We start from the raw sequence: 26,526 nt of genomic DNA, 5'->3' as shown, positions 1-26,526 counted from the left end.
TACAATTACTTTGTCCCTCAAATCCCCAGTTGTAGTACATACTTAGCAGCACAAAATATAATCTAAAGACGTTAGACTTATGTAACTCCTTAAACTTTGAGGGCAAAGTACATTTCTCTAGTTCCATGCACATGCTTACTAGTTTAAGTTAGCCTCAAAAGTTTTAGTGGGTTGTTTTTCTTAAGGATTGGAGTCAAGGGAACATAGTAAAAAACGGTATTAAAGTGGCATTTGTTTGCATAGGCCCACCAAAACATAAGGGATATGGAAAGGCAAATTATGGTCTAAATACAAGGAGACCCTACCCCTGAAGTTTCCTGGCACAGGACTGACTCTAGGCTCCAGGCACACTAGTTTGTCCAATTCAAGTCATCCTCTGTAGTGGCAATACACCTCCATTCCTCACTTAGTCTCTGTTGTTGTTGGTATCATGCTTCTGTATTAAAGATCCTGGAGTCTGCATATCCCTTATTGTAGTCAGGATGGTGCGGAGCATCCTCTCAATTCAACTCAAACTTATGGGGCAATAGAGAGAACCATGTCCTGTAGAGCAGGTCATTGTTGTTGTCAAGTCTTCTCAGTGTAAATGGAAGTCTCTTTTTAGGAGGTCGATGTCAGACCCTTGGTAGAGTCTTTCCTGGTAGAGGACTGCTTCCAGCTGTTGCTATAAAAGACCTTGGATGTTTCGTAGATAGCTTGCCTGGTTCTGGCGTGAATGGAGGATGCCCATTCTTCTGAGGCCTGTGCCAGGTCATTATATCAATGTTCAGGGTGTAAGGTACATTGTACTGAGATTTATTAGATAAGAACTTATCTGTATGTATGGTGTTTTCCCATTTTAATGTGTCTATGCAAACAAGGATCAATGCCGTGAAGCGTTATTGGTGCATCTGGAGGCAATGGGAACAAGACCAGCAATTTCCATGACATAGTTCAATCATAGGCATCAAACTGAGGGACAGTTCCACCAACAATCCTTACTGAACAGCTTACAAAGAAAAGACAAGATGAAAAGTGGATAGAAACATCATAGTAGAGGAATATATAGAGAGATACATCAGTTAAAGAAAATACCCATAAAATATTCAAAAGATATATGTGTTCAATATGTGTTCAATTTCTGTCCTTCTAAGTAGTTCTGGGATTTGTTAGATCTACTGTATGTCTTTGGTCAGAGAATAGAACTGTTTGTTACTGAAGTTAAGAAGAATAAATATGGGATACTAATGGTTGGGAGGAGCATATGTTTGCTCCTGGTATGGAATTGCCAGTGACAGACTGAGTATAGCTGAGCAGCTATCTGCCACCCCCCAGATCAATCTCCACCCCCTTAGCCAACCTCTGTAGCCACCTGGAGATCCGGAGGAAAGGGGGAGAGGGGGGTCGGGTGACCCATGTCCGAGCCCCCCTACCCTAAGCCGGGCCAAGAGGCCGCTGGCACATGCGGAGGCCTGCCAGCTGCCCGCCAGTACTAGCCAAAAATCCTGCTCCAGGAAGGGAGAGAGACCCTCCCAAGCCCGAAGGACGGGGATTTAAGCCCCACCCTAGGCCAGAGTCCGGACCGGGCCAGAGAGTGGGGAAAACCCAGGGTGTCCCATCAGCTCCTTCCAGAAACCCACCTGGAGATCCAGAGGAAAGGGGGAGAGGGGGGTCGGGTGAACCATGTCCGAGCCCCCCTACCCTAAGCTGGGCCAAGAGGCCGCTGGCACATGCGGAGGCCTGCCAGCTGCCCGCCCGTGCTAGCCAAAAATCCTGCTCCAGCGCTTCTTATTCTTAGACAGAATCCTTGCTCTTATTCTTTTCATAGATATCTGGTAGAGGATGTGTGATTTTTGTTTCTTATTTTGTCATAAAGATTTGTAGATATAAGGTTATGCATTCTGGACAATCTAATATAGTATTTAATATTTAAAATTATTTGACCATGCAAATAATTGGGAAAACTTAGATAGTACTGTTCTTTTAATATGTACTGACAAAAATATTTACCTAAAACTTTTATTAAGGTACTTCAATTTATAATACTGGTAATATTATGTTTATGCATGTACTGTTACATCACCACTACCATCACCACAACCAGAATGCCAACTTCCTTCCACAAATATACCCAAAATCCTGCCATCCAATTCTAACATCCACCTCAGTTAAGCTCAGTTTTGTTACTGCGTTTCTTTATACACTACAGGATAGTGATTATGTATTTTTTCCTTCATCTCTTAACTGACTTCAATCAGCATGATATTCTCTAATTACACTTACAAAGTGGCAAATTGAATTATTTCATATTTTCTTAAAGTTGAATAGTATTCCATTTTTCATATAACACAATTTTTATCCTCTCATCTGTTCTTGAACACTATTTTGAATAGTAATGCAAAGGGATACTGACATCTTTAAAATGGCTTTGTGAAGCCTAAGCATTAGACAAGAATGTAGTTGCTTGTCTTGCATAAGGATGACCCAAGTTTTATCTCCAGAACACCACATGGTCACCAAGCGGGCACTAGTGTTCCCTAAGCACCATGAGCCCTTAGCACTGCTCGGTGTTGCACCCAAACTAATAAAACAACAATAAAATAATGGTGATTGGGGACCTCTTGAGTATATCTAAAGGATCGAAATATATATATGTATATATATATATATATATATATTATGAATATATATGATGAATTCTCAGGGAAACATTTCTTTGAGGGGGGTTGGTCACACCTGTTCATGCTCAGGGATTACTCTTGGCTATGCGCTCAGAAATCACTCCTGGCTTGGGGGACCATATGGGACACAGGAGAATTGAACCGTGGTCCATCCTAGGTCAGCCTCATGCCTTGAATTCTCAGGTGTTTGAGGTCAGTCAGTATATGAATTTTTTTCAATGTGATGAGCCAATCTCAATGGTGTGAGATGACATCTTACTGATATTCTGATTTACATTTTGCTGATGATAATAATGGAGAGTATTAATGTTTTATTGTTTTATCATCAATTCTTGTTCAATCAGATAATAATCAGATGTTGATTTTATTCACATCATCAAGAAAATACAAGTAAAAATAGATATCACATAAATGAGATTGGCACATTGAAAAAAACATCAGTGTTGGGCATGGAGGTGGGGGGAAAATATTCATACACTGTAGAAATGCTGACTGCTTCAACGTTTCTGGGAAAACAATAGGAAATATATCTCAGGAAACAAACAATAAAGTTTATGTACAAATTTGTACAAATAAGCTATTTGAATGTTCTTGCCTTTTTTTCTGTTCATTCATATAGAGGCCTTAATAAATATATTACATTTATATTAGTACATTAACAGAAATATTTATATTCTAATTATATGGAAAGTTATTTGTCCTCTATTACTGGATATTATTACAAAGATAACCAATTCCAGTCCCTTATATACACCAATAAAACAACATAAAATAATTAGGTCCAGAAATAAATTGAGAACAGCCACATATTTTTCTAGCAATCTTATTAAGAACGCAGTGTATGTTCACTCTGAGTACTTCAGGGGAAACTCCTATCTCTGTCTGCCTGAAACTGTGCTTCTGAATCCCCAAAGGTTTCCTCAGGGGCCTAGGGAGCGCACCCCCAAAAAACTGCATTTTGAAGCTGGTGAGTGCCTACATTCTGGGGCTGCGGGATCGCTCTGCCGTGCCGTGCCTTTGTTCACTCTGAGGACTTCAGGGGAAACTCCTATCTCTGTCTGCCTGAAACTGTGCTTCTAAATCCTCAAAGGTTTCCTCAGGGGCCTAGGGAGCGCACCCCCAAAAAACTGCATTTTGAAGCTGGCGAGTGCCTACATTCTGGGGCTGCGGGATCGCTCTGCCCTGCCATGCTATTGTTTATTCTGAGGACTGTCAACTAGAGGCAGCAGAAGAGCTTGGCCGCTTAGCTTTGCTTCGCAGCTGTGCACTCTTTCTAATCAATGAACCCCACCACAACACGCAGGAAAAACCACACTACAAACGTGACAATGGGGAAACCTCGCAGGCAAACACCATCCATAGAGAATGAAGATGAAAGCTCGGTTGACCTAATAAATTCCAACCACCTGATTAACCTTTCAGATAAGGAGTTTAGAATAGAAATATGAAATATGTTTATAGAACTCAAAAAGAGCATAGATAGATCTGAAGAGAACACAAAGACAGAAATCAGAAAACTCCAAACTGAAATAACAGATCTGAAAAATACAGTTGCTCAACTGAAAACCACAATGGATAGTCTCACAAACAGGATATCAGCAGTTGAGGAGAGAATCGGAGTACTGGAAGATGAGATGCAGAAAAGCTCAAAACAACAGAAGAAATTGGAAAAGAACCTTAAGACAAACGAACAGGCAATGGAAAAATACTCAAGGCATGCAAACAGATGAAAATAGAAGTCTTTGATAAACTCAATAGAAACAACATAAGAATCTTTTGAGTCCCAGAAACCCAGGAAGGAGATCTCCAAGAAGAATCAACTGTCAAAGACGTCATCAAAGAGATACTCCCAGAGTTAAAGACTACATGCAATCAAATCCTGCATGCCTGAAGAATACCAGCTAAAAGAGACCCAAAGAAAAACCCCCAAGACATATCCTCATTACAATGACAAATCCCATAGATAGGGATAGAATACTGAAAGCAGCAAGATCAAAAAGGGAAATTACATTCAAAGGAGCATCCCTAAGACTTACAGCAGACATGTCACAAGAAACTCTTAAGGCCAAAAGACAGTGGTGGGATATTGTGATAAGACTGAATGAAATGAATGCCTCAACAAGAATACTGCACCCAGCCCGACTCACGTTCAGGTTTGGAGGAAGAATACACAGCTTCATGGATAAACAACAGCTCAGAAACTTCACAGATGATAAACCAGCCTTAAAGGAAAAACTGACAGGTCTACTTTAGGACAAGAAAGACCAACAAACAGCAAACTTATCTACAAATATGACCTAAAATCCTATGACAATCATCTCCCTCAATGTCAATGGACTAAATTCACCAATTAATAGACACAGAGTGGCAAAATGGGTCAAAAAGATGAATCCAACCTTCTGCTGGCTACAAGAAACACATCTGAATAGTCAGAACAAAAACATAGACTCAAAATCAAAGGTTGGAAGAAAATTATCCAAGCAAACAACACCCTCAAAAAAGCTGGGGTGGCCATATTAATATCTGATGACACCAACTTTATACTCAGAAAATTGGTAAGGGACAAAGATGGACACTATGTACTAATCAAGGGATATGTGCAACAGGAAGAAATCAAACTATTAAACATATATGCACCCAATGAGAGACTAGAAATTTATCTAATACAATTACTGACAAATCTGAAAGAAGAAATCAATAATAACACAATCATTGTGGGAGACTTCAACACAGCCCTATCAACACTTGATAGGTCAACCAGACTGAAACCCAACAAAAACATACTAGCCCTGAAAAGAGTTATGGAAGAAAGAGGACTAGTAGATATATACAGGACACTCCATCCCAAAAAACCTGGATACACATTCTTTTCCAATGTACATGGGTCATTCTCCAGAATAGACTACATGCTGACACATAAAACATACCTCCATAAAATCAAGAGGATAGAAATCTTGCAGGCAACCTTTGCTGACCACAAGGCTCTGAAATTAGATGTGAACTACAAAGCCACACAGAAGAAAACTTTAACAATTGGAAATTAAACACCCTGCTACTGAACAAACAGTGGGTCCAAGATGAAATCAAAAAGGAAATCAAAACTTTCCTGGAAACAAATGATAATGAAGACACAAACTTCCAGAATTTGTGGGACACAGCAAAAGCGGTCCTGAGAGTAATATTGATAGCTCTAAAAGGACACATCAGGAAGGAAGAAGGAGCATACCTGAATAACTTAATGGTGCAGCTTAAAAAATTAAAAAATGACCAAAAAAGTAACCAAAAATAGGGAGAGAGAAGGAAATAACAAAGCTGAAAGCAGAACTCAATGAAGTGGAAAACCAAAAAGCAATCTGAAAGATCAACGAAAGCAGAAGCTTTTTTTTTTAAAAAAAAATAAACAAGATTGATAGACCATTGGCAAAACTCACAAAGAAAGAGAGAGAGAGAAATCTGATAACCCATATTAGAAATGAAAAGGGGGAGATCACGACAGAAATTGCAGAGATTCAAAGGATAATCAGAGACTACTTTGAGAAACTTTATGCTACAAAACATGAGAACATAGAAGAAATGGAAAAATTCTTGGACACTTATTTTTTTTTTTTTGGTTTTTGGGCCACACTCGCGATGCTCAGGGGTTACTCCTGGCTGTCTGCTCAGAAATAGCTCATGGCAGGCACGGGGGACCATATGGGACACCAGGATTCGAACCAACCACCTTTGGTCCTGGATCGGCTGCTTGCAAGGCAAACACCGCTGTGCTATCTCTCCGGGCCCTTGGACACTTATAACCTTCCACATTTAAGTAAGGAGGATGTAGCATATCTAAACACCCTTATCACTACAGAAGAAATTGAAATTGTAATCAAACATCTGCCCACAAAGAAAAGCCCAGGCCCAGATGGTTTTCCTAATGAATTTTTTCAAATCTTTTAAGAGGAGCTACTACCAATCCTAGCCAAGCTCTTCCATGAAATTGAAAAAACGGGAACACTCCCAAACAGCTTTTATGAAGCCAACATCACCTTGATACCAAAACCAGACACACGCTGCCAAAAAAGAAAATTACAGACCAATATCTGTGATGAATGCTGATGCAAAGATCTTCAACAAAATCCTGGCAAATAGGATCCAATGCATCATCAAGAAGATCATACATTACGACCATGTAGCTTTCATCCTAGGAATGCAAGGATGGTTTAGAATCCGTAAATCTAATAACATCATACACAACATCAACAACAAGAAAAATAAAAATCACATGATCATATCAATAGATGCAGAGAAAGCATTTGATAAGGTCCAACACCCATTCTTGATCAAAACTCTCAGCAAGATGGGAATGGAAGGAACCTTTCTCAATCTAGTTGAAGCTATCTACCACAAGCCAATGGCAAATATTATCCTCAATGGAGAAAAACTAAAAGCCTTCCCTCTAAATTCTGGTACAAGACAAGGCTGTCCGCTCTCACCACTCCTCTTCAACATAGTACTGGAAGTTCCTGCTATAACGATCAGGCAAGAAAAAGATATCAAGGGGATACAGATAGGAAAGGAAGAAGTCAAGCTCTCATTGTTTTTAGATGACATGATACACTATTTAGAAAACCCTAAAGACTCTACCAAAAAGCTTCTAGAAACAATAGATTAATATGGCAAGGTGGCAGGCTACAAAATCAACCTACAGAAATCAATGGCCTTTTTATACACCAATAATGATAGGGAAGAGATGGAAGTCAGGAAGGCAATCCCATTCACAATATTGCCACGCAAACTCAAACACCTTGGAGTCAACTTGACCAAAGATGTGAAGGACCTATACAGAGAAAACTATAAAGCTCTACTCCAAGAAATAAGAGAGGGCACACGGAAATGGTAACACTTACCCTGCTCATGGTTTGGCAGGATTAACATCATTAAAATGGCAATACTCCCCAAAGCATTATACAGATTTAATGCGATACCCTTAAAAATACCCATGACATTCTTCAAAGAAGTGGATCAAATACTTATAAAATTTATCTGGAACAATAAACACCCTCGAATAGCTAAAGCACTCCTAGGGAAAAGTAAAATGGGAGGCATTACTTTCCCCAAATTCAAACTGTACTACAAAGCAATAGTTATCAAAGCAGCATGGTATTGGAATAAAGACAGACACTCAGATCAGTGAGTTCTCAGACAATGTTCTCCAGACATACAATCACCTAATTTTTGACAAAGGAGCAAGAAATCCTAAGTGGAGCAGAAAAATCTCTTCAACAAGTGGTGCTGGCAGAACGGGTTAGCCACTTGCAAGAAAGCGAACATAGACCCCCAGTTAACATCATGTACAAAGGTAAAATCCAAATGGATTAAAGATCTTGATATCAGACCAGATACCATAAGGTATATAGAACAACATGTCGGTAAAACACTCCATGACATTGAGACTAAAGGTATCCTCAAGAAGGAAACTGCACTTTCCAAACAAGTGGAAGCAGAGATTAACAGATGGGAATACATTAAACTGAGAAGCTTCTGCACCTCAAAAAAAATAGTGCCCAGGATACAAGAGTCACCCACTTAGTGGGAGAAACTATTCACCCAACATCCTTCAGATAAGGGGCTAATATCCAAAATATACAGGGCACTGACAGAACTTTACAAGAAAAAAACATCTAATCTCATCAAAAAATAGGGAGAAGAAATGAACAGACACTTTGATAAAAAAGAAATACAAATGGCCAAAAGACACATGAAAAAATGCTCCTCATCACTAATCATCAGGGAGATGCAAATCAAAACAATGATGAGATACCACCTCACACCACAGAGATTGGCACACATCACAAAGAATGAGAACAATCAGTGTTGGCAGGGATGTGGAGAGAAAGGAACTCTTATCCACTGCTGGTGGGAATGCCGTCTAGTACAGCCTCTATGGAAAGTTATATGGAGGTTCCTTCAAAATATGGAAATTGAGCTCCCATTCGACCCAGCTATTCCACTCCTAGGGATATACCCTAGGAACACAAAAATACAATACAAAAACCCCTTCCTCACACCTATATTTATTGCAGCACTATTCACAATAGCCAGGCTCTGGAAGCAACCAAGATGCCCTTCAACAGACGAATGGCTAAAGAAACTGTGGTACATATACACAATGGAATATTATGCAGCCATCTAGAGAGATGAAGTCATGAAATTTTCCTGTACATAGATGTACATGGAGTTTATAATGTTGAGTGAAATAAGTCAGAAGGAGAGAGAGAAAGAGATGCAGAATAGTCTCACTCATCTATGTGTTTTAAGAATAATAAAAGTCGGGCCCAGAGAAATAGCATAGCGGTGTTTGCCTTGCAAGCAGCTGACCCAGGACCAAAGGTGGTTGGTTCGAATCCCGGTGTCCCATATGGTCCCCCGTGCCTGCCAGGAGCTATTTCTGAGCAGACAGCCAGGAGTAACCTATGAGCACTGCTGGGTGTGACCCAAAAACCAAAAAAAAAAAAGAAAAAAAGAATAATAAAAGTCATTTTTGTAACAATCCTCAGAGACAATGAGAGGAGGGCTGGAACACCAGCTCACTCCATGAAGCTCACCACAAAGACTGGTGAGTACAGCTATAGAAATAACTACACAGAGAACTACCATAATCAAGTGAATGAATGAGGGAACTGGAAGCCTGTCTGGAGTACAGGTGGGGGTGGGGTGGAATGGAGGGAGATTTGGGACATTGGTGGCGGGAATGTTGCACTGGTGAAGGGATTGTTCTTTACATGACTGAAACCTAACCACAATCATTTATGTAATCAAGATATTCAAATAAAGAGAAAAAATAAAAAAAAGAACTCAGTGTATCAGACTCCAAGCTGTTTCTTTGTACAGTTTGCTGTATAGTTGCTTGTTACACAATCTAGATTTTATTTTTAATAAACAACATAATTATAAGTTTAGATTAAGGCAAGGACTATGATTAAGGAACATAGACACTTGTGGATGGTGTAATGTAACATTTTGTAACAACATTTTATATCTATTATTTGCTATTGATAGTATCTGAAAGCCACAGTGAGAAGTAAAAATTAAACAAAGTCACATTTAAACCAGTTTAAGTAAAAACTAGTGCTATTTTAAATTGTATTTGGAATCAATTAAACATTAGATCATTATAATGATACAATTCATTAAGATTAAGCTAGCAATAAAGCAATCAGAGTTGTCATAAGTCTTAGCACTAATATTAAAGTGCTTAGGGGTGGGCAAAACATGACATTCTTATTTATAATGTAAACAACTTCTGCTTCTGCAGGATATTTACCCCATGTACCAGCAATGAAGTTAGACTTACTATCGTGATTAGTCATCATTTCACAATATATAAAATATTAAACCGTTTTGTATTATTATCAAAAGTAATGCATTTCTGTTAATGTTCAATAAAATCAACACCTCATTAATTTATTGATAAGCATTTTACTGTTCCTCCAAAGAAGTAATATAGGGCCTAGGAGATAGTACAGTGATTAATGTGCTTGCCTAGAATGTGCTTGTTTCAGGTTATAACTTTTTATTACATATAATTATCATATTCATGAAGATACTCTGAGTACAACAGGAGAGGTTCCTGGACTTACAGCCAGGAATAGATTTTTGTAACACTATAGTGTGGCACAAAACAAAGAAAATATAGGTAAAATAAGTAGGGTAAACATTATTTGTATCTTGTAAATTGAAATAATTCCTCATATATGATGTTTTGGGAATATATAGAAAATAGCATGTATATATACTATATGAAGAAAAATAGCATGTATATATACTATATGAAGTTCAACAATAAAATATAACTTTAGATGAGCTGATACCACCCTGGAGAAGACCAGGGAAAAGCCTTGGCCTCACAATTTCAATGCCCTGAACCTATTGCTAGCAAGAAGAGCTGGCCTTGCCCTAAGGGACAGAGTCAGAGAAGTACAGTTTCTCTGCTCTGCTCAGCAGCTGCACACTTCTCCTTGTCATTGAACCCTAGCACAGTACGTAGAATAAAAACATTGCAAGCTTGACAATGGGAAACAACACAGACCTCCACTATGCTTATAGAATAAAGATGGTAGCTCTAATGCCCTGACAAGTACCAAAAATCTCCATAGCCTCTTGGATAAGGACTTCAGAGAAGAAATATGGAGGATAAGCAATGAACTAAAAAAATATGGAACAAACTGAACAAACTACAGTTAAACAAAACTGAAGAAGAAAAGAAAGCAGATATGAAATTAAAAACAAAAATAACAGGACTGAAAAACTTGGTAGTGAGATGAAAGACTCACTTGAAGGTATCACCAACAGAGTAAGAGCTGAATTAGGATAGAAGTAGTAAACTGGAGGATGAACTGCATAACAACTCCAAACAACAGAAGAGGTTAAAAATAAACCTTAAAATAAAAACCAAAAATAGAAAACATCCTTAAAGTATGGATGAGACTAGAAGTCTGGGTAAATTCAATAGAAACAGCAGAAGTATCATTGGATTCCCAGAGACTCAAGAAAAAATCCCCATAAAAATCAACGGTCATCAACCCTCATTCCTTTTTTACTTTTCTTGTATTTATCGCTGTGTTGCTTTTTTGTAGTTGCTGGTTTTGGTTTTTTGTATGATTTTGTTTCTTTTTTTGTTTTGTCTATTGGGTTGTTATTGTTGATTTTTATTTTTTGTGTGTGTTTTGTGTGTTTGTGTGCCTTTTTGTGATTTTCTTCTTTTTCCCTTTCTTTTTTTTATAATTAATATTTATCACTTCTAGATGGAATTGTTCTGGATTTTTTGTTTGTTGGTTTTGTTTTATATATATTATTTTTCTTTTTTCATCTTCTCTTTTATTTTTTTCAAACAGAACCACATAACTTGAATCATCTTGTTCTACCTCATAAATTGAGGGAGAAATGGATGGTATCAGAATCAAATAATCATATGGACATTGACTAGAAATAAAAGTAATCAGACTTAAACACCAAACCCAAAGTCAAAAACAAGAGACTAGATACCCAATCTTCAACAAGCTAGACCAGAGGGGACTGTTAGTTATACTAACAGTCTGGAGAACAAATGTGGGAGAGGCTGGGAACAGGGTTGGAGGGAGGACAACACTGTTGGTGAGAATACCCCTGATTCAATATCACTATACTATTCAATATTACTGTGAAAGAAGTGCAACTCAGGTTGATCACAATAAAAATTATTTAAAAAAATCAACAGTCACAGACATCATTGCAGAGAAATTCCTAGAGCTAAAGAGTGCTTGAAACCACATCCTAGATGCCCCCAAATACCAGCTAAAAGATATCCAAAGAAAAGTACCCCATGTACAACTTAACTACAATGATGAACACTACAGGTAGGGTTCAAATACAGAGGGCAGCAAGATCAAAAACTATAATTGCATACAAAGAATCATCCTTAATATTTACAAAATATCACACAACTCTCAAGGCCAAAAGATAGATGTTATATATAGTGACAAACTGCTTTGCCAAGAATATTCACCCAGTCAGACTTACATTCATATTTGAAGGAAAGATACACAGTTTCATGGATAAACAACAGCTAAAAACGTTACAGACTTCAAACCAATGTTAAAAGAAGAACTGAAGGGTCTATTTTAAACCAAGGCAGACCCAAGAAACACCAAACTCATAAAAAAGATGACAGTTAATCCCATGAAAATCATCTTTCTCAATGTCAATAGACTAAATGCACTGATTTGAGACACAGAGCAGCAAAATATATCAAAAATTCAATATAACATCTTTTTGCCTACAAAGAACACACCTGAATAGTCAGAGCAAATATAGATTAAGAGTAAAACACTAGAGAATAATCATACAAGCAAACCACTCGCCATACTAATTTCAGAGGACACAGACATTAGGTTTCAAAAATTATAAGATTTAGAGATGGGCTCTTCTTACTAATTAAGAAATGTGTATGCCAACAAGAACTCACACTTCTAAAAATATATAAATCCAATGATGGTCAAGCAAACTATTTAAAACACCTGCTAATATACTTGGGGAATGCAACAATAGCAACACAAAAATATTGGAAGACTTTAGCACCACATTGTCACTGCTGGATAGGTTAACCTGGCTAAAACTTAACAGTCACATTTTTCAAGATAGACCACATGCTGGGTCATAAAACATACCTCTAAAATATCAAGAGGATAGAAATTGTTTCTGCTAGCTTCTCAGACCATAAAACATAGGGACTACAGGTGAATTATAATCAGGCATGGATAAGTAACTTTAAAAAGTGGAAATTAAACATTTCAATGCTGAACAAATAGTGGGTCAGATACAAATTCATAAAGAAACTTAAAAGATTTCTGTAAACATTTGAGAATGAAGTAATAAATTATCATAATCTGTGGTATTCAGCAAAATCAATATTAAGAAGAAAATTCTAAGTTTTAGTCATTCTTTAGAAAGGAAGAAAAGGTCTACATAATAATCTAATAACACAGCCCTGGCAATCGGAAAATGTCCAATAAATGAACCGAAAGTAAGCATGTGGAAGGAAATAATAAAACTTTCGAGCAGAAATTAAGAAACTAGACACCTACAAACAATCCAAAATATCAAAGCAATCAATAGCTGGTTCTTTAAAAAATAAACAAGACTTATTAACTATCAAGAAGACTCACAAAGAAAGGAAGAGTGATAAATGTAATAAGCAACATCAGAAATGAAAAGGGAGTGTCACCACAGACACTACAGAAATTTGAAGTAATCCGAGAAGACTTTGAAAAAATCTATGCAACAAAAAAAGAACTTAGAAAAAATTAATACATTTTTGGACTGCTACAATCTTTCAAGATTGAACCTTACCAAATCTATCACTATTGAGGAAATTCAAAGGGTAGTCAGATGCCTTCTTGAAAACAAAAGCCCATTATTGATGAATTCACTAGTGAATCTTTCAAACTGATCTTTCAAATATGATCTACTGCCAATATTCTTCAAGATTTTCCAGGAAATGGAAGAAACAGAAACACTCCCAAATAATTTCTATGAAGGCATCATCTGAATACAAAAATCAGCTATACTGTTATTTAAAAATAGTTATGAACTTTCTTTTTCCATTCCAATTTTAAATTCAAACAGACAAACAAAAAAGACACACACTCCTTCATCTAAATATTGTTGAAGGACATAATGATTTAGAAGTGCTGAATCTGACAGCCTCATTTGGTTTCCGATATTAGGTGAAAAGATTTTATTCAGAGGAGCATTTTTTTAAATTTTATTTCTGGTAGGGACAGTAGATTACAACTCAGTGTTTACTCAGGCTCTGTGCTTAGGGATCTTGCCTGGAAATCTCAGAACTCCAGAGAGGATTAAACATGTGTCATCCTGGAGTAAAACTAGCATTATCTATCCATTGCAACTTTTCATAAATGAGATTCTTTGTCTCTTATGGGTTTAATTAAGTAGTGGTTTTCTTCATTATCAATTATGTTGTGATATTAACATAAATGCATATTGATTCTTTTCCTCTTTATATTGAGATGCTTATATGATTTTTGTCCTTCATATTCATTTATATTGTCATTCATATTATTCATTTATATTGTCATTAATATTATTCATGTGGTTTATCATTGACATTACAATAAGTGGTAAGACTTCAAATGAGACTTCATTAGATGGAATTAAAATGTTGATTTAAAATTGTTTAATTAAAATGTTACTGTTTTATTTTATTAAATTAATATTTCCATAAATATTTTCATATTATTATATTTCAGTTATATGTAGTATTATATAAAAATAATTTACAATTTTTGATAATTTAAAAAATTCAGTATAACATTCTTTAGTTACTGATAGTGTCTTTTATATATACATATTCATTTATTTAAACATCTTGATTACATATATGATTGTGGTTAGGTTTCAGTCATGTAAAGAACAACCCCTTCACCAGTGCAACAATCCTGCCACCAATGTCCCAAATCTCCCTCCATCCCACCCCACCCCCTCCTGTACTCCGGACAGGCTTTCCAGTTCCCTCATTCATTCACATGATTATGGTAGTTCTCTGTGTAGTTATTTCTATAACTGCACTCACCACTCTTTGTGGTGAGCTTCATGAAGTGAGCTGAAAATTCCAGCCCTCCTCTCATTGTCTCTGAGAATTGTTACAAAAAAGACTTTTATTTTTCTTAAAACCCGTAGATGCGTGAGACTATTCTGTGTCTCTCTCCCTCTCTCCCTCTGACTTATTTCATTCAGCATGATAGATTCCATGTACATCAATGTATAGGAAAATTTCATGACTTCATCTCTAGATGGCTGCATAATATTCCATTGTGTATATGTAACACAGTTTCTTCAGCCATTCGTCTGTTGAAGGGCAACTTGGTTGTTTCCAGAGCTTGGCTATTGTGAATAGTGCTGCAATAAATATAGGTGTGATGAAAGGGTTTTTGTATTGTATTCTTGGGTTACTAGGGTATATCCCTAGGAGTTGAACAGCTGGGTCGAATGGGAGTTCAATTTCCAGAATCTGGAGGTATCTCCATATACCTTTCCATAGAGATTGGACTAGATGGCATTCCCACCAGCAGTGGAGAAGAGTTCCTTTCTCTCCACATCCCCGCCAGCACTAATGGTTCTCATTCTTTGTGATGTGTGCCAATATTTGTGGTGTGATATGGTATCTCGTCATTGTTTTGATTTGCACCTCCCTGATGATTAGTGATGAGGAGCATTTTTTCATGTCCCATTTGGCCATTTGTATTTCTTTTTTATCAAAGTGTCTGTTCATTTCTTCTCCCCATTCTTTGATTGGATTAGATGTTTTTCTTTCTTTTAAAGTTCAGTCAGGGCCCTGTATATTTTGATATTAGTCCCAATCTGATGGGTGTTGGGTGAATAGTTTCTCCCACTAAGTGGGTGACTCTTGTATCCTGGGCACTATTTCTTTTGAGGTGCAGAAGCTTCTCAGCTTCTATTCTATTCCTATCTATTGATCTCTAGTTCCCCTTGTTTGGAAAGTGCAGTTTCCTCCTTGAAGATGCCTTTAGTCTCAATGTCATGGAGTGTTTTACCTACGTGTTGTTCTATATAACTTATGGTATCAGGTCTGATATCAAGGTCTTTAATCCATTTGGATTTTACCTTCGTACATGATGTTAACTGGGGGTCTATGTTCGCTTTTTTGCAAGTGGCTAACCAGTTCTGCCAGCACTACTTGTTGAAGAGGTTTTTCCTGCTCCACTTAGAATTTCTTGCTCCTTTGTCAAAGATTAGGTAATTGTATGTCTGGGGAACATTTTCTGAGAACTCAAGCCTATCTGAGGGTCTGTCTTTATTCAAATACCATGCTGTTTTGATAACTATTACTTTATAGTACAGTTTAAAGTTGGGGAAAGTAATGCCTCCCATTTTACTTTTCCCTAGGAGTGCTTTAGCTATTTGAGATTGTTTATTGTTCCAGATAAAATTGAAAAAAGGGAACAATCCCAAACAGTTTTCATGAAGCCAAAATCACCTTGATAACAAAACCAGACAGAGATGCTGCCAAAAAAGAAAATTACAGACCAATATCCCTGATGAATGCTGATGCAAAGATCTTCAACAAAATACTGGCAATAGAATCCAATGCATCATCAAGAAGATCATATACTACGACCAAATATGTTTCATCCCAGGAATGCAAGGATGGTTTAACATCCGTAAATCTATCAACGTCATACACAGCATCAACAACAAGAAAAATAAAAATCACAAGATCATATCAATAGACACAGAGAAAGCATTTTATAAGGTCCAACACCCATTCTTGATAAAAACTCTCAGAAAGATGGGAATGAGAGGAACCTTTTTCTATCTAGTTAAAGCCATCTACCACAAGCCAATGGCAAATATTATCCTCAATGGAGAAAAACTAAAAGACTTTCTTCTAAATTCTGGTACAAGACAAGGCTGTTTGCTCTTACCACTCCTCTTCAACATAGTACTAGAAGTGCTTGCTATAGCGATCAGGCAAGAAAAACATATCAAGGGAATCCAGATAGGAAAGGAAGAAGTCAAGCTCTCACTGTTTGCAGATGACATAATACTCTACTTAGAAAACCCTAAAGACTCTACCAAAAAGCTTCTAGAAACATAGACTCATATAGCAAGGTGGCAGGCTACAAAATTAACACATAGAAATCAATGGCCTTTTTATACACCAATAATTATAGGGAAGAGATGAACGTCAAGAAGGTGGTGTTCTTTACATGACTGAAATCCAAACACAATCATGTATGTAATCAAGGTGTTTAAATAAAAAAAAAGAAGAAGAAGGTAATCCCATTCACATTAGTGCCACACAAACTCAAATATCTTGGAGTCAACTTGGCCAAGTATATGATGGACCTATACAAAGAAAACTATAAAGCCCTGTTCCAAGAAATAAGAGAGGACACACGGAAATTGAAACACATACCATGCGGCAATACTCCCCAAAGCATTATACAGATTTAATGCGATCCCCTTAAAAATACCCATGACATTCTTTAAAGAAGTGGATCAAAGACTTACAAAGTTCATTTGGAACAGTATAACATTCTGAAAATTAAAATAATTCCAGTACATATATGAGGACAATTTGATATAGATACATGATCATTGAAATAAAAATGTTTTGTATTTAAATAATGTTTTATTTTTCCAAAGGCACTATATGAGTTGTAGGTATAGTACAACAAAGCGGACATTTACATAGTAAGTGGCTGACCCTAGGTCAATCCCCTACAACCCATAAGTTTCCTCAAGCAGTACTAGGAGTATTTCCTAAGTACAGAGCCAGGAGTAATTCCTAAGCACTGATGTGGCCCCAAAATAATAATGCATTTAAAAAGTATTCAAACAAAGAAGAAAAGCTTCCTCATAAATTGAGTGCAATAAAAGGAAAACAAAAGTAGGAAAAAATAATCAAAACATAGTTAATAAAATATAGTTAATAAAATTCAATTGAGTTAATTTGAATACATAAAGTAGTAGAACAATTAATGAAAATATATAAATAAATATTTTATTTGTAGTCTTATTACTATAACAATTTTACTTTTATGAAGAGAATTTGTATTTGAATCAAAAGACAAAATTAACTTATTTGCTTTGACTCTTTTTATAAATTGATGTTGAAATATAAAGGAAAATACTAATCTTGTTGCTCTAGACTAAATTTAGAGAAATAATTCCTTGATCTATATGGAAATATTTAAATATTTAAATTTGTACAGAAAACTATATTTAGAAATTTCTAAACATAAGAAAAACTGAAAGAGTACAAAGAAAAGTTAGAGCTACATATTCATTTAGGATTTCTGTGCTGTACTACATTATGTTAAATTAATTCTGTGTGGATAATATTCAATGGGGAAGGAAATGAAGTAAAAGCATATTGGACTAGAATTCACAAATTATGTAACAAAAATATATTAGAGCAAAAATATATTTATTATTATGGAAGACACTAATCTTCACAACTGGGATGAATTTTCATTCAATTTTATTCAACAAATTGAAAAAGACAGATCACTTGAGTTGACATCCAACTTACTTAAATGAATTTGAGATAGATACACATAATGTAATTAAAATATTCAAATGTGTGAGTCATTTTTTCTAATGATTAATCATTCTAGCTGTGAAAATACATTTCTTAAATGAATTTGTATTAATTCTGTTTTAAGGCATTTGATTAAATGTTATTAGTGACTATTTCTCTTCCAACATTTTATTTATAATCAATTGATCTTTACTTATCCTTTTTATAACTAAAGAACTAGCTTTAGTTGCAAAAAAAGACAAGAAGTATACCCTGGCACATGCCATTTTGTAATTTAATATCTTGAGGATCCTGATTCAATAGAGAATAGACATTCAAACAGATTTTCATATTTGAGTTAGTTTTATTGAGACTCATGTTAGCAGATGCTTTTATAGTACTTAATTTTAAAACACTGCTTTCAGTAATATTTGGGACATATTAATATCAGGTGATGCAAACTTTAGACTCAGAAAAGTTATAAGGTCAAAAATTTAGATATTTCATCAAAGTGTGTGTTCATTTCTTCTTCCCATTTTTTGATGGGATTAGATGTTTTTTTCTTGTAAAGTTCTGTCAGGGCCCTGTATATTTTGGATATTAGCCCCTTATCTGATGGGTATTATCTGATGGGTATATATCTGATGGTGAATAGTTTCTCCCACATGGTGGGTGGCTCTTGTATCCTGGGCACTATTTCTTTTGAGGTGCAGAAGCTTTTCAGCTTAATATATTCCCATCTGTTGATCTCTGCTTCCACTTGTTTGGAAAGTGCAGTTTCCTCCTTGAAGATGCCTTTACTCTCAATGTCATGGAGTGTTTTATCTACATATTGTTCTATATACCTTATGATATCAGGTCTGATATCAAGGTCCTTAATCCATTTGGATTTTACCTTCATATGTGATGTTAACTGGGGGTCTATGTTTGCTTTTTTGCAAGTGGCTATCCAGTTCTTCCAGCACCACTTGTTGAAGAGGTTTTCCCTTCTCCACTTAGGGTTTCTTGTTCCTTTGTCAAAGATTAGGTGATTGTATGTTCCGGAAACATTGTCTGAGAACTCAAGCCAATTCCACTGATCTGAGGGTCTTTCTTTATTCCAAAACCATGCTGTTTTGATAACTATTACTTTGTAGTACAGTTTAAAGTTGAGGAAAGTAATGCATCCCATTTTTCTTTTCCCTAGGAATACTTTAGCTATTTGAGGGTGTTTATTGTTCCAGATGAACTTAATAATTGTTTAATCCACTTCTTTGAAGAATGTCATGGAAATATTTAGAGGGATAACATTAAATCTGTACAGTGCTTTGGGGAGTATTGCCATTTTAATGATGTTAATCCTGCCAATCCATGATCAGGGTATGTGTTTCTTTTCCATGTGTCTTCTCTTATTTCTTGAAGTAGGGCTTTATATTTTCCTTTGTATAGGTCCTTCACATATTTGATCAAGTTGACTCCAAGATATTTGAGTTTGTGTGGCACTAATGTGAATGGGATTACCTTCTTGACGTTCATCTCTTCCCTATCATTATTGGTGTATAAAAAGGCCATTGATTTCTATGTGTTAATTTTGTAGCCTGCCACTTGCTATATGAGTCTATTGTTTCTAGAAGCTTTTTGGTAGAGTCCTTAGGGTTTTATAATTAGAGTATTATGTCATCTGCAAACAGTGAGAGCTTGACTTCTTCCTTTCCTATCTGGATTCCCTTGATATGTTTTACTTGCCTGATCGCTATAGGAAGCACTTCTACTACTATGTTGAAGCGGAGTGGTCAGAGCAGACAGCCTTGTCTTGTACCAGAATTTAGAAGAAAGTCTTTTAGGATTGAAGATAATATTTGCCATTGGCTTGTGGTAGATGGCTTTAACTAGATAGAGAAAGGTTCCTTCCATTCTCATCTTGCTGAGAGTTTTTATCAAGAATGGGTGTTGGACCTTATAAAATGCTTTCTCTGCATCTATTGATATGATCTTGTGATTTTTATTTTTCTTGTTGTTGATGCTGTGTATGACATTGATATATTTACAGATGTTAAACCATCCTTGCATTCCTGGGATGAAACATATTTGGTCGTAGTATATGATCTTCTTGATGATGCATTGGATTCTATTTGCCAGTATTTTGTTGAAGATCTTTGCATCAGCATTCATCAGAGATATTGGTCTGTAATTTTCTTTTTTGGCAGCATCTCTGTCTGGTTTTGGTATCAAGGCGATATTGGCTTCATGAATGTTTGCGAGTGTTCACGTTTTTTGAATTTCATGGAAGAGCCTGGCTAGGATTAGTAGTAGCTCCTCTTGAAATGCTTGAAAAAATTTATTAGTAAATCCTTTTGGGCCTGGGCTTTTCTTTTTAGGCAGATGTTTGATTACAGTTTCAATTTTCTCAATAGTGTTGGGGGTGTTTATATATGGTATATCCTCCTTACTTAGCTGTGGAAGGTTATAAGGGTCCAAGAATTTATCCATGTCTTTTAGATTCTCATGTTTAGTACCTTAAAATTTCTCAATGTAGTCTCTGATTACCCTTTGTATCTCTGCAATATCTGTCGTGAGCTCTCCCTTTTCATTTCTAATATGTGTTATCAGGTTTCTCTTTGTGAGTTTTGCCAATGGTCTATCAATCTTGTTTATTTTTTCAAAAAAATCAACTTCTGCTTTTGTTGATCTTTCGGATTGTTTTTTGGTTTACATTTCATTGATTTCTGCTCTCAGCCTTGTTATTTTCTTTTGTCTCCCTATTTTTGGGTTCTTTTATTGAGCAATTTCTTATTCTACGAGCTGCATCATTAAGCTATTCAGATAGGCCCCTTCTTCCTTCCTGATGGTGCTTGCAAAGCTATAACTTTTCCTCTCAGGACTGCTTTTGCTGTGTCCCATATATTCTGGCAGTTTGTGTCTTTATTATTATTTGTTTCCAGGAAAGTTTTGATTTCCTCTTTGATTTCATCTCAGACCCATTGGTTGTTCAGTAGCAGGCTGTTTAATTTCCAATTGTTAAAATTTTTCTTCTGTCTTTGTAGTTCACATCTAATTTCAGAGCCTTGTGGTCAGCAAAGAAAGCCTGCAAGATATCTACCCTCTTGATTTTATGGAGGTATGTTTTATGTGTCAGTATGTACTATCCTGGAGAATGACCCATGTACATTGGAGAAGAATGTGTATCCAGTTTTTTGGGGATGGAGTGTCCTATATATATCTACTAGTCCTCTTTCTTCCATTACTCTTTTCAGGGATAGTATGTTTTTGTTGGTTTTTAGTCTGGTTGACCTATCAAGTGTTGATAGTGCTGTGTTGAGGTCTCCCACAATGATTGTGTTATTATTGATATCTTCTTTCAGATTTGTCAGTAACTGTATTAGATAATTTGCTGGTCTCTCATTGGGTGCATATATGTTTAATAGTCTGATTTCTTCCTGTTGCACATATCCCTTGATTAGTACATGTCCCTTACAACTTTTCTGAGTATAAAGTTGGTGTCATTAGATATTAATATGGCCACCCCAGCTTTTTTAAGAATCTTCTTTGATTGGATGATTTTCCTTCAGCCTTTGATTTTGAGTCTGTTTTTTCTGACTACTCAGGTGTGCTTCTTTTAGGCAGCAGAAGGTTGGATTCATCTTTTTGACCCATTTTGCTACTCTGTGTCTTTTAGTTGGTGAATGTAGTCCATTGACATTGAGAGAGATGATTGTCATAGGATTTAATGTTATCTTCGTAGATAACTTTGCTGTGTTTGTGGGTCCCTCTTGTCTTAAAGTAGACCCTTCAGTTTTTTCTTTACGGCTGGTTTTATATCTGTGAAGGTTCTGAGCTGTTGTTTATCCATGAAACTATGTATCTTTTCTTCAAACCTGAACATGAGTTGGGCTGGATGCAGGATTCTCAGTAAGGTGTCCATTTTATTTAGTCTTGTCACAATATCTCACCACTGCCTTCTGGCCTTGAGAGTTTCTTGTGACATGTCTGCTGTCAATCTTAGGGATACTCCTTTGAAAAACAAAACAACAAAAGAAATAGTGACTAGGATATAAAGGCCACCCTCAGAACAGGACAATCTATTCACCAGGACCCCATAAGATAAGGGGCTAATATCTAAGATACACAAGTTACTAACAGAACTTTACAAGACAAAACATCTATCCCCATCAAAAAATGGGGAGAAAAAATGAACAAACACTTCATCAAAGAAGAAATACAAATAACATAAAGGCACATGAAAAAAATGCTCCACATCACTAATCATCAGGGACATGCAAATTAAATGAACAAATAGGTACCATTTCAGGCCACAGGGACTGGCACACATCACAGAGAACAAGAACAATAAGTGCTGGCAGGGACATGGAAAGAAAGGAATGCTCAATCACTGCTGGTGAGAATGCTGGCTAGTCCAGCTTTTATGCAAAACAATATGCAAATTCTTCAGAAAACTGAAAATTGAGCCACAATATGATCACCTATACCACTCCTAGAGATATAACCTAGGAAAACAAACACAATACAAAAATACCTTCCTCACACCTATATTTTTTGTAGAATTATTTACAATAGCCAGAATCTGTACATAACCCAGATGCCCTTCAAAAGATAAATGGTTCAGGGCCTGAGAGATAGCATGGAGGTAAGGCACTTGCCTGCATGCAGAAGGTCAGTGGTTCAAATCCCGGCATCCCATATGGTCCCCGGAGCCTACCAGGAGCGATTTCTGAGCATAGAGCCAGGAGTAACCCCTGAGTGCTGCCGGGTGTGACCCAAAAACAAAAAAAAATGATGAATGGGTCAAGGAAATGTGGTACATATATACAATGAAATATTATGTAGCTATTAGGAGAAATGAAGTCATGAATTTTTCTTATTCATGGATGCACACAAAAACTAGTATGCTCAGTGAAATAATACAGAGGGGGAGAGAGACACACAGAATAGTCTCGTTAATCTATGGTTTTTTTTTTTTTAAGAAAAAACTTCCTAGGAGTGGTATAGCTGGGTCGTATGGGAGCTTGATTTCCAGTTTTTGGAGGAATCTCCATATTGCTTTCTATAAAGGTTGAATTAGACGGCATTCCCACCAGCAATGGATAAGAGTTCCTTTCTCTCCACATCCCCGCCAACACTGCTTGTTCTCATTCTTTGTGATGTGTGCCAATCTCTGGGGTGTGAGGTGGTACCTCATAGTTGTTTTGATTTGCATCTCCCTGATGATTAGTGATGTGGAGCATTTTTTCATGTGTCTTTTGGCCATATGTATTTCTTCTTTGTAAAAGTGTCTGTCCATTTCTTCTCCCCATTTTTTGATGAGATTAGATTTTTTTTCTTGTAAAGTTCTGTCAGTGCCTTGTATATTTTGGAGATTAGCCTCTTATCTGATGGGTATTGGGTGAATAGTTTCTCCCACTCAGTGGGGGGCTCAAAAATACAATACAAAAATCCCTTCCTTACATCTATATTCATTGCAGCACTATTTACCATAGCAAGACTCTGGAATCAGCCAAGATACCCTTCAACAGATGAATGGCTAAAGAAACGTGGTACATATATGTGGGTGTACCTATTTGAAACCCTGAAACCCACCCATTTCTGGGAGGGGTCTTGGGAACCGAATAGTAGGTGTAACCTTACCTGCTAGACCCTCCCATTCCTGGGAGGGGTCTGGGAAATGTTAGATAAGGCTGGGACCAAGGAAATTCAGGCTTTTTGGCTTTTGCCTTTTGGCCCTGCTGGGCTCTCTGAGGGAGATGGCTGAAAGAAGATAAGACGCAGGGCAAGCCTAGGATGGCTGTATGTTGTATTAAATAATTAAGGATGGGGCTGGATGGCGATGGATGAAGGCCTTTGTGCTTAGGCCCCAGCCACGTGGCTTCATCCCCATCCAGCTGGCGGATTCCAGGCCCAGCTAATCGGCGTAATCAAGACTCACTCACATGCAGGCATTAGGAAGCATCATCTTTATTCATGCCCTGACCACCACAGGTGTGTGGCCTATCTCATAACCTTTCAAGCATACAGCCATCCTAGGCTTGCCCTGCGTCTTATCCTCTTTCAGCCATCTCCCTCAGAGAGCCCAGCAGGGCCAAAAGGCAAAAGCCAAAAAGCCTGAATTTCCTTGGTCCCAGTCTTATCTAACATTTCCCAGACCCCTCCCAGGAATGGGAGGGTCTAGCAGGTAAGGTTACACCTACTATCCGGTTCCCAAGACCCCTCCCAGAAATGGGTGGGTTTCAGGGTTTCAAATAGGTACACCCACATTTCCTCCTTTTCTTAATATTTTTATGCACCAACGTAATAGAGTGAAAATTAATATACCAGCCCTTTTTAAAAATATATTTTTGCAAAATATACTTTACACCTGTAACCTAAAACTCTATTAATGCTTTTTTACCAAGCACTATTTCGGAACTTTCATGTTCCTATACTTTTAAACTATATTGGGGGAACTTTATTGTTCCTATACCTTTCCTATACACAAGTACTTCAGCATACATGCATAACATACATTTTAAAAACAGGCTAAGTACATTAAAATACACAGTAAAACATTTTGCAATTGAAAATATTAACTTTGAAAGACAACAAAACATATTTAAATCATAAAGAAAATGACTAAGACAAATATGCAGGTGGTTAGAAATCAGATGTTAAACTGTATTACCTCCCTTTTATTTTATTTTTTAACCACTAACTAACTAAAACTTATTTCATTACCTACTATGAGTAAACTATAAAATTACCTGCTAAGTTTCTACACCTAAAATCATAGTTTAAATGATTAATTTGTTTCACGCTGATTTCACCACGTTGATTTCACCATGTGGCTTTTGTAAATTTTTAGAGTTTAGATGCTGGTTTGTCCCACGCTGATCTCACCACGTGGCTTCTGTAAACTTTTAAAGTTCAGATGTTGGTTTGTTCCACGCTGATCTCACCACGTGGATTCCTTTCATAGTTTCAGGCCCCGTAGACAGTTCTGTAGACCATGAGGTTGCAGGTTTCGCTGCCCGCTGCCGGTTTGCTGGAGGGTGGATTCCAGGTTTTTCGCTTTTTCGGGCCAAGCTGAGCCCAGCCGAGCCGAGCCGAGCCGAGCCGAGCCGAGCCGCTTGGAGCTTTTTGCCGCTTTTTCCCTCCGGGCGCACTTTGGAAGCAGTTTATGGCCCACCTCTTTACAGGGCGCTTTTGGATGTTTAGAGTTCCAAGTGATTTAAACTAAAAGTTCAGTTCGAAATTTCCAAAGTTGAAATCCAAATTCAAGCCAAAGGTCATTCTCAGAAAATCAGTCCATTTTTAATAGTTTTTTTTTTTCCTCCGTTTCCAATTTAGACTTTTAATAAGTCTTTGAAGAGGCCCAGGTTTTTGGTTTTTGTAACTAAGTCTTAGTTCTGGGCCTGGGCCTGGGCTGGAGGTGATGCAAGCTTCCACCTCTCTTGTTTTATTTGCCCTTCTTTTCCTAGAAGGGGTTACGGCCATATTTGAACATGGATTCACGTGGCCAAACCCTTTGGGCTGACTGCATTTGAAAAGAGCCAAAATGAAACAGAAGAGCAGAAATCTCACCATTTTCGCTGTTTTGTTGGGTTCAGGATTCAGGTTAAAGTTCGGAGCGCCAGATGTTGCATTAAATAATTAACGATGGGGCTGGATGGCGATGGATGAAGGCCTTTGTGCTTAGGCCCCAGCCACGTGGCTTCATCCCCATCCAGCTGGCGGATTCCAGGCCCAGCTAATCGGCGTAATCAAGACTCATTCACATGCAGGCATTAGGAAGCATCATCTTTATTCATGCCCTGACCACCACAGGTGTGTGGCCTATCTCATAACCTTTCAAGCATACAGCCATCCTAGGCTTGCCCTGCATCTTATCCTCTATCAGCCATCTCCCTCAGAGAGCCCAGCAGGGCCAAAAGGCAAAAGCCAAAAAGCCTGAATTTCCTTGGTCCCAGCCTTATCTAACATTTCCCAGACCCCTCCCAGAAATGGGAGGGTCTAGCAGGTAAGGTTACACCTACTATCCGGTTCCCAAGACCCCTCCCAGAAATGGGTGGGTTTCAGGGTTTCAAATAGGTACACCCACACATATACACAATGGAATATTATGCAGCTGTCAGGAGAGATGAAGTCATGAAATTTTCCTATGCATGGATGTACATGGAATCTACTATGCTGAGTGAAATAAGTCAGAGAGAGAGAAAGACGCAGAATGGTCTCACTCATCTATGGATTTTAAGAAAAATGAAAGACATTTTTGCAATAACAATTTTCAGGCACAAAAGAGAAATAAGCTGG

Source organism: Suncus etruscus, chromosome 2 (assembly GCF_024139225.1).
Source record: "Suncus etruscus isolate mSunEtr1 chromosome 2, mSunEtr1.pri.cur, whole genome shotgun sequence".
Taxonomy (NCBI): domain Eukaryota; kingdom Metazoa; phylum Chordata; class Mammalia; order Eulipotyphla; family Soricidae; genus Suncus; species Suncus etruscus.
The sequence above is the reverse complement of the archived record's forward strand: the minus strand, read 5'-3'. Positions refer to the sequence as shown.